This window comes from Triticum aestivum, chromosome 7D (assembly GCF_018294505.1).
Source record: "Triticum aestivum cultivar Chinese Spring chromosome 7D, IWGSC CS RefSeq v2.1, whole genome shotgun sequence".
NCBI lineage: Eukaryota > Viridiplantae > Streptophyta > Magnoliopsida > Poales > Poaceae > Triticum > Triticum aestivum.
This window is the reverse complement of record NC_057814.1, coordinates 471,653,156-471,662,664: the sequence shown is the minus strand read 5'-3', so window position 1 is coordinate 471,662,664 and position 9,509 is coordinate 471,653,156.

Genomic DNA, 9,509 nt, shown 5'->3' with positions numbered 1-9,509 from the left:
GAGGCTTCTGATTCGAATACGATCAGTAAACCGGACCAAAGGGGTTAAGCTAGGATTCGAATACGATCATGTAGCCCCCGGTGGCTTTGGCGTTGCGCCGATCAAGAGGGTACCGACAGCTATGCTCTCTTTGGTTTGAATACGACCTATGTTTGAACAGGAAGCCCCCAAATGACCTTGAGAGTTTTTTAACGACTCTGATTCGAATACGATCAAAGTCGGACCCAAAAGGGGTTAAGCTATGATTTGAATACGATCAAGAAGCCCCCTAGCGAGTTTGGCATTGTGCCGATCATGAGGGTACCGACAGCTATGTTCTCTTTGGTTCGAATACGACCTATGTTTGAACAAGAAGCCCCCAAATGACCTATTTGTGAGCTGTGCTCGCTGGGTACCTATGTTTGAGTTGTGTTGTGTAACAGACTCTCTTTGGTCCCTTTAACCTGGGTAGTAAGCCCCCAAGTTTATTGTAAGCATGGCGTATAAGCCGGATCAAGAGGGATATTCACAGCTATGCTCGATGAGCAGGAAGCCCCCAAGTGATCAATAATATGATAAGCCAATAAGGCAGGATAACCCATGTTTGAACCGCGCTTTATGGTAGCAAATTCTCTTTGGCAACCTTTAATTTTTCCCGAAAACTCGAACTTTGCGAGAGATGATTCTTTTTGAACCGGATCTTTAACCCGGATATTTAAGAGCTTCAGAGCTTTGTGGGAGACAGATTTTCCCTTGAGCCGGATCTTGAATCTGATATTTTGGGAGCTTCAGTGAGACTAATTTCCCTTGAGCCGGATTTTATAACCAGCTACTGAGAGCTTCAATGCTTTGTGAAAAACAAATTTCTCTTGAACCGGATTTTGAACCGGAATCTTCATTTTGAGCCGGATGTTTTCTGGCGGCTTTTAAATTTTCACCAATATGGCGGCAGCCTCCGGGACCGGGTTATCTTTCCCTTCAATGTCATGGGGTTTTTCAATTTTGCTGAAACTGGCAAGATTTGCTGAGTTATGTCATTGTAGCCCCTGAGTCCTAAGGCGACTCGAGGAGTTGGCTTGAGATTCTCCATATTTGACCATAGCATAGGGTGTATATCATTGGTGTTGATAGCGCAATGTGAATCCACAGAAGGTTGAGGTGACTGCGGCGGGTTGTAAATGATCCGTATGAGCCGTGTCAGTAACTCGGCCAATGGTTCCTTCCAACTGGCTATTTGAAGTTAACCAAAACTGTAGTAGCAGCGACTTGCGTGCCTGCCCATTGAGCCATCCATTGCAGACGGCGGTTGATGATAATTTGCCTCCAATTTGAAAGAAAACCGGGCTACCCGAGCAGTGACTGGCTTTATACTCAATAAACAACTCATGCAGACAGTTGTGGACGGCGGCTGATAATATAGACCGGACCACATGGCGGTGGTTTGTATACGTCCATTGGACAGCTAGCATGAACGGGTGTGACCCTGATATGCTAATATAGATTGGTCCGCAAGAGCGGCAATTTAGGCGCTTCTATTGAGCGGCACGGCAAGAATAATCATCCGCGATATAACGCCATTTTGAAATAATTGTCATGCATATAAAAAAGATACAAACCAACGTAATTGTTCTTTGATAAAAAAATATGTGTCCAAACTAGATGTAGATGGATTTCACCTGATATGTTAGGCCGGAAATTATCCGTCACGGACTTGATGATCACCGGATGAAGCTGAAATCAATCACGGGTGAACCGGCCGCAGTGTGGTAAGCCGGTGCGGACAGGTGAGTCGGCCGTGACATTTGTAAGCCGGCACGAACAATGAGTCGGCCGCATGCGCGGACGGATGTAAACCGAATAGCGGGGGCGGCGATTTGCACGTGTATCCGTCGAGCAGCATGGCCCGGAGGAACGTCAGTGCAAAATTATGCTGGCACGCGCTCCATGTCTGCGGTATAACAATAACTTTGTCATAAATAATTATCCTGTATAAAAACATTGCAGACCACGGCAAAGATAAATTGTTCTTTGATAAAAAAGATAAGTGTTAAAAATAGACTCAGATGAATATCACCTGATTTGTCCGGACGACAAATGATCTGTGCGCAGGCTAGAATTTGATCGGACCAAATATCAGTGTAGATGTGCCAGTATTTTAGTCTTCATAGAGTACTACCAGTACACCTAATTGATTCCTTGACTGTGTGATCCTTCTAGCGCCATGTTGTACTAGTACTGTAATACTAGTTGCTTTTGCTTCTGTCTTCTTGTGAGAAAGTGGAAGTGGCAGTATTGCCTTCTTTATTCTGGTTCTTGTGGCTGACTTGACCACCACAGTAGCATAGCATTTTTCTTTGATCTTTGTTCGTTTCCAACAGCAGTTTTGAGACTGTAGTTTTGACAGTGTAGTCCAACAAGCTACGGCAGAAGCACGCACGGCACCGGCGACTCAGAAGTGAAAACGAGCAACGGCACAGAACGGCTCAGAAGCACCGACTCAAGGCCATGATAGCGGCTCAAGGCGTCATTGCCGCGGCAGTGGAGAGGCGCCGGCGAACCGGTGGGTTGAGGCAAACACCTTGGATGCGTCAGACGGCTCATCACTGCGGACACGAGTTCGCGCGGTGGCAGCCCGGAGTAGAACTTGGCGACCGACTCGATGGCACGGGAGGCAACCAGGGCCGGAGCAGGCGAGGCATGAAGGCGACTCAGGAGCACTGAGGCTCGACGACGACTCTCCAGCGGCAGCTTGACGCAGGACGGTTCAGAGGGCGACCGGGCGGCTCACGGCGCTGTGCGGAAGTGAAGGCCAAGGCGACGGCAAAGGCGGACGCCCGCGAGGCCGTGTGGGTGGCTCATCCCCGGCGGAGGCAGGACGGCCGTGGCCTTGGCAGCAACGACGGACGCCGGCGGCTTTATTGCCCGGCTGCGGGGACCGGGGCGCGGCAACAGAGGTGGCTGCTCGAGCCCGGCCACAGCGGAGACGGCGAGACCCCGGGGCGACTCGACACTTCAGCGAGGCAACTTAGTGGCGGCAGAAACGGCTCAAAGCGCGGCGGCAGCGACCAGCGGCCGAAGGAGAGGTCGGCGACTCAGCGGCTCAGGATCATCGGTTCGAGACGAGGCGGCGGCGGCGGCCTCAGAAGTGGTTCAGGAGCAGGCAAGGCTCGACGGCGATTCGGAGCGAAAGCGAAATCGCTAAAACCGGAGGCAGCTCGGAATCAGGGCTGCACAAGCAGCGATTGGGAACGATGACAGAGTCCAGGTCATGGTCGATTGACTCACGTACGAGTCCTCCTTTTTTTAGCAGACCGAACATAGGGGGTGTTTGGTTCCAGGGACTTTTTTGTGTTGGGACTAGAAAAAGCCCCTAGCAAACCAAACTGGGTGAGACTTTTTGTTAAAAGTCCTTAGAAGCACCTCCTTAAGAGTCTTTTTCAAAAAGTCTTAGGGACTAGAAAATTTTCTAGAACTAGAGAACCAAACACCACCATAGCTTTGGCAATTGAGGAATAGTGAATCAGCCTAGTCCTTCACGTGAGATGAACTTTCAGGCAATAATTGGCCTGGGAATTTGTACCTTTGTAGGTTTGCTTTTCCTTGTAGCAAACGGATACTAAAAAAGTGCAACTTGACTTTGCATGATGGGAAAAGTTTAGAGCCGGGGCACCGGCCGAAACTTCGGCCGGTCGACTCGCTCACCCCCGCGCGTAGCGCTAAAGCAGGAGGGACATGTCATCCCGCGAGGGCCCGCACACCGCTCTGCTTTCCTTATCCTTTCCAGCGCGGCTGCTGTCCACACACACCACATCTCCTTCCTTTCTTCCCCGCCCTACCCACGCCGCTGCTTCTGCCTATCTACTTTTTCTCAGACGCCATTGCTGTAGAGTTGCTGCACGGGGTGCCCTCCCCCACGAATCGCGGCGTCACGGGGAGTTGTTGCTGCTGCACGAGATGCCATCGCCATGGCCGCGCCCTTCGCCATGGCCGAACGCGACGGGGCCGAGCACCGGCGCTACTACAACAGGGGGCCATGGCCTGCGAGCTCACAGGCCAGGGCGGCCATGGCTTACGAGCTCAAGGCATGTTACTTACAACTCCAGATTTGCTTCCATGTTTGTTTTGCTGGAACCAGTGTACTAATTTGTTGCCACCGTCTTCGTTTTTTGCTGGAACTAACCAAATTTTGCTGCCATGTCTTTTTGCTGGAATCATTTTGTACCACTTTTTTGCTACAACAGTTTTGGTTTTTTGCTACTACCGGCACTGTCGTTTGTTACATCCTTTTTCATGAGATTGTCGAGACCCTACGACTATGTGTTTTTGCTACAACCTTGTACAGTTTTTGCTACAACCTTGTGCATTTTTTGCTACTACTAGAGAAGCCCCTAGCTGGACCACAAGTTGTTTTTGCTACAACCGTTTTGTGGTTTGCTGCAACCAGTGTCAATTTTTGCTACCACCGGCTTCTTTGATTTTTCTGGAACCAGCGCTTGATTTTTTATTTTTTCTACCACTAGCATTTCGATTTGCTGGAAAAAGCTTCAATTTTTGCTACCATCAGGTTTTTGATTTGTTGGAACGGCGTCGATTTTTTCTAATTTTGCTACCAACGTTTTATTGGTTTTTGCTGGAACCATCAAGATTTTTTGCTACGACCAGTAGAATTTTTTGCTGCGACCGGCAAATTAAGGACGAGGAACAACACGAGCTCTACGACGGGTGCTGCGGCCGGCGACGTGCAGCTCTGCGAGCCGCTGGGGGCCTCGCCGGAGATGCGCTGTGGGGGCCTTGCTGGAGCCGGGCCTCGCCGGAGATGCGCCGCGGGGGCATTGCTGGAGCTGGGCCTCGCCGGAGATGCGCCGCGGGGGCATTGCTGGAGCTGGGCCTCGCCGGAGATGCGCCGCGGGGGCCTTGCTGGAGCTGCGCGGTGCTGCGAGCCGCGGGGGATCTCGCCGGAGATGCGCCGTGCTGCGAGCCGCAGGGGATCTCGCCGGAGATGCGCCACGGGGCCCGAGGAAGAAGAAGCTGGGGCGATTTTTTATTTTTTTGCTCCAGATCCAACCGCCGCGCAGCTCGCATCGAGCGGCTATGGCTGGACCGGCCGAAAGTTTCGGCCGGTGCGCCGGCGCCTAGCGATGCCCTTGCATGATTCGGTCTTTACGCCAGGGAGTAGTACTCCATCTTTTCTGATTGCCTGCTGTACGGCTCGTACCTCCGTGTACCGCTTGCTCCCTCGTCAGGGGCACTGTACGCAATTTTTTCCTTGTATTCTTGTTAGTCTCGGTGATTTGATCCTCATGCTAATCGATCTCGAACAAGTCTTCGACTTGCAGCAGCGGCGGCGCATCCAATGCAACCCTAATTTTTCTTAAACTTAACCTTGTATATTCCGTTTCGTCTGCTCATTGACGGTGGAAATCCTTCCATGCTAGCAGCAGCAAACTTCATGGTGAACACGTGAAATCTGTTGTTGACGCGGAGCTTTTAGCGCCGGTTCTTCATCATCCCGATGATTGCGAGCTTCTCGAACCCTAGAAGAGATCCCTCCAAGAACTCAACACCACCGTGCGCAAGCCCCACGGTGGGCACCAACTGTCGTGGAATTGTCACGACAGATGTCCTTAGTGTGAGGACTTAGTCGCGAGGCCAACGCATCTGTGTGGTAGCTTGAGAGGGGTTGGGCGGAATCGAGAGACGCAACATAAGACAAGGATTTAGACAGCTTCGGGCCCCGGGAAACATCATCCGGTAATAACCCTACATGCTGTTTGTGGCTAAATCTCATTATGATCATGAGGGAGTCGCCGGTAAGCCGGCTTTTTATGTCTAGCCCTAGAGATTGTTTCTTCTTGCTTGTCCCTTTTTGGGGAGCCCTGCCCCTCCTTATATAAGTTGAAGGGGCGTTTTACATGTAGAGTCCTAGTAGGATTAGAACTAGCTTATTCTCTATTACAATCCGGATACAAGTCCGGGTCTTGATTCTTTGTAGGAGAATATTCCTTTATGCATTCTCCTAAACCGGCCCACCATAGCATGAGCCGGCCTTCTGGGCCTTGGGCCTCGTCATCCATCTGACACACCTACCGGGTCACCAATGAACCGCCAACTCTGGGCGGGTTACTAGTCAGTCGCCAAGTCCGGCCGGGTCATCCTTCCGGCCGGGTCATACCGCGGGGTATATCCCCGACATAATGCTTAACAAAAATATTGGTCTTTGAAATACTCATCTGATCTTCAACCGGTTTAAGAATGTAGAACTTGCCGGTTTATCATTGCCAAATAGTCGGTTTATAAATATTGATGGCATCGGGTCAAAATGTTTGTTAACGTCAGCTTTGAAAATATACCTCTTATATGCCTATCACTTGTAGCCCCCAAGTCTTAAGAAGGTAACGTAGTAACAGCTTAAGAATTTCTTCAATATGAATGTCACAAGCTTGAAGAAATCCAGTTTGTTCATCTCAATCACTAGTCAGAACTGAGCATTCCACATATGTAGCCCCCAAGTGTCGAGTTGTCATGCTTGCAACAACTTGGGACTTGTAATTACCTGATGCTCATAAAAACTTCAACCAGTGTAGCCCCCAAGGGCCGGGTCATTATGCAAATAATGAGCAGGGACTTTGAAAATATGATCATGTAGATTTTAACAGCAACGTGTAGCCTCCAAGGGCCGGCTCAATAAGATAATACTGAGCTGGGACTTTATATATATATATACTTCATTGAAAATAACATCATATGATGTAACTCCCATCATGGGGCTTGAACCCACGTCCACAAGGTTAAGAGCTTTGTGCTTTACCAACTGAGGAGTGACCCTTCAATATAATGGATTAAGACTTGTGTACCTTGAATTGTTGACAGTAGCAATTGGTAGCCCCCAAGGGCCGGCTCATTACAATGTGATGAGTCGGGTCTACAATAAGGTGATCAAAAAATGACTTTGCATTAGCCCCCAGTGCCATGGTGCATGCTGGCAGTGATATGGGACTTGCATATTTGATGTAATCTCAATTTGAATAATGTAGCCCCCAAGTGCCGAGTCGTAAGCCTGCAGCGACTCGGGACTATTCCTTCTATTGTAGATGAAATCATATCCATCGATAAAATAATATCCATTGCGCTAAAGCGACTTTCAAAACCTCAATCATAATACTGGTTATTGATAACCATAATAAAAATCCAGCCATGTTGGCTATTAAAGATTTGAATAATATAATCCAATGATTTATAAGCGCATGATTCCAATGGCGCAATCCAAATATATACTGGTGACTTATAGTCGAAAGCCAGGCCGGGTTAATAAACACAGGATAAATTATACTCATAAAACATTATAAAACTAAAAATCAAGAAGGATTTAAATAATCATAATTGTGGTGTTGCACCGATCAAGAGGGTTTAAGCTATGGTTCGGATACGACCAAAGCCCCCAAGTGATTTCCCTGGTGGCCTTACGCCAATCAAGAGGTGTTAGCTATGGTTCGAATACGACCAAGCCCCCAAGTGATTTCCCTGGTGGCCTTACGCCAATCAAGAGGCGTAGCTATGGTTCGAATACGACCAAGCCCCCAAGTGATTTCCCTGGTGGCCTTACGCTGATCAAGAGGTGTAGCTATGGTTCGAATACGACCAAGCCCCCAAGTGATTTCCCTGGTGGCCGTACGCCGATCAAGAGGTGTAGCTATGGTTCGAATACGACCAAGCCCCCAAGTGATTTTCCTGGTGGCCTTACGCCGATCAAGAGGTGTAGCTATGGTTCGAATACGACCAAGTCCCCAAGTGATTTTCCTGGTGGCCTTACGCCGATCAAGAGGTGTAGCTATGGTTCGAATACGACCAAGTCCCCAAGTGATTTTCCTGGTGGCCTTACGCCGATCAAGAGGTGTAGCTATGGTTCGAATACGACCAAGCCCCCCAAGTGATATTGTGAGCTGTGCTCAAGGGGCACCTATGTTTGAGCTGTGCTTTTGCAGCAGACTCTCTTTGGTCCCTTTAATTTTTCCTGAGAACTCGAACTTGCGAGAGATTATTCTTTTGAACCAGAAATTCTTAAACCGGATACTGAGAGCTTCAAATCTTTGTGGGAGACAACCTTCCCTTGAGCCGGATTTTAAACCGGAATCCTTCTTTTTAAGCCGGAAATTTTCTAACGGCCTTTAAATTTGCACCAATATGGCGGTTTAGGGTCCTGCATTAGATAACTTTGCAAGCCGGAGTAATTGCTCTTTTAAAGAAAGCCATATATAATATAAAAATATACTGGATGGATTTCACCTGAAATGTCAGGCCAGTAAATATCCACCGCAGAGTTGATGATCATCACGGTGAAGCTGAAATTAATCACGGCCAAGTCGACCGCGGGAGCGGACAGATGAGCCGGCCGCGGTGTTGTAAGCCTGTACGGACGGACGAGTCAATCGCAGGCGCAATAAACCGCGCAGACGGATGAGTCAATCATCGACACAATAAGCCGCTCGGACGGGAGAGTCAATCCCAGGCACGGTATCTATCCATGATACAACAATCATCCTTGCCGTGAACAAGAGCAAAAGTACTGGTATTGTGCAATATTCCTACTTCCGTTAGCTTTCTTCATCAATATGTGCCCAAGTCACTTTACGTAAGTGGCAGAGATAGCTTTTTTAACCTTTTACTCTGTATGGGATTTTTTGTCTAGCCCTGTAACCTTCACGTGATGAGTAGGAGTGCTAATTGGAAGTTTTTGATTATTGGGTTGGCTTCGGCCTTCACGTGGACTGTAGATGACTTTTTGTAGGAGTAGTAATGGATGTCCGCTGGCTTTGCTGATTGGTTGTGCTGCTTTGAAGCGGGTTGTACTGCTTTCAATCAGGCGCTCAAAGGCAAGGCTGCTCAGCAGCAAAGTCACACACGAGCTATGACAGACAGATTGGCACGAGGCCGGTGACGAAGGCGAGACCGCTCGACGGCAACTCAGGCGCTCAGCGGAGGCGCTCGGCGACTGCCCCATCCGGCGGGTCAGCAGGGTGGTTTCAAAGCGCCTGGCGAGTCAGCGGCCGGCGGGTTAGCGGAGGTAGCAACCGAGTCCTGACGCAGTTCTAAAGGTGATTGAGGAGGCTCTCGGTGAAAAGGGGCAGTGACTCGGCGGAGGCAGTGGCGACTTGAAGCAGAGGCAGCGCGAAGCCGACACACCGATGAGGGCAGCTCGAGTCAACGGGGGCGGGTGGCCCAGCCTGCTCGAGGCACGGCGGCAGTGGCCGCAGGGCGGCTCATGGCGAGGCGCTTGGAGACCCGGGCCGGCCCTGGGGTATGGCCAAAGGGGCGACGGCCCAGGGCCCAGGCCGGGGAGGGGGCCCATGATGCAGTATAACTATAGTCCAGCAAAAATAGGTAAGAAATCCCTAAAAAATACTCCCTCCGTCTTAAAATAAGTGTCTTGAGTTTAGTATAAATTTGTACTAGAGCTAGTACAAAGTTGAAACACTTATTTCGGTACGGAGGTAGTAGGTAAGAAAAAAATTCCAGAGAAAAGAAACGAATCT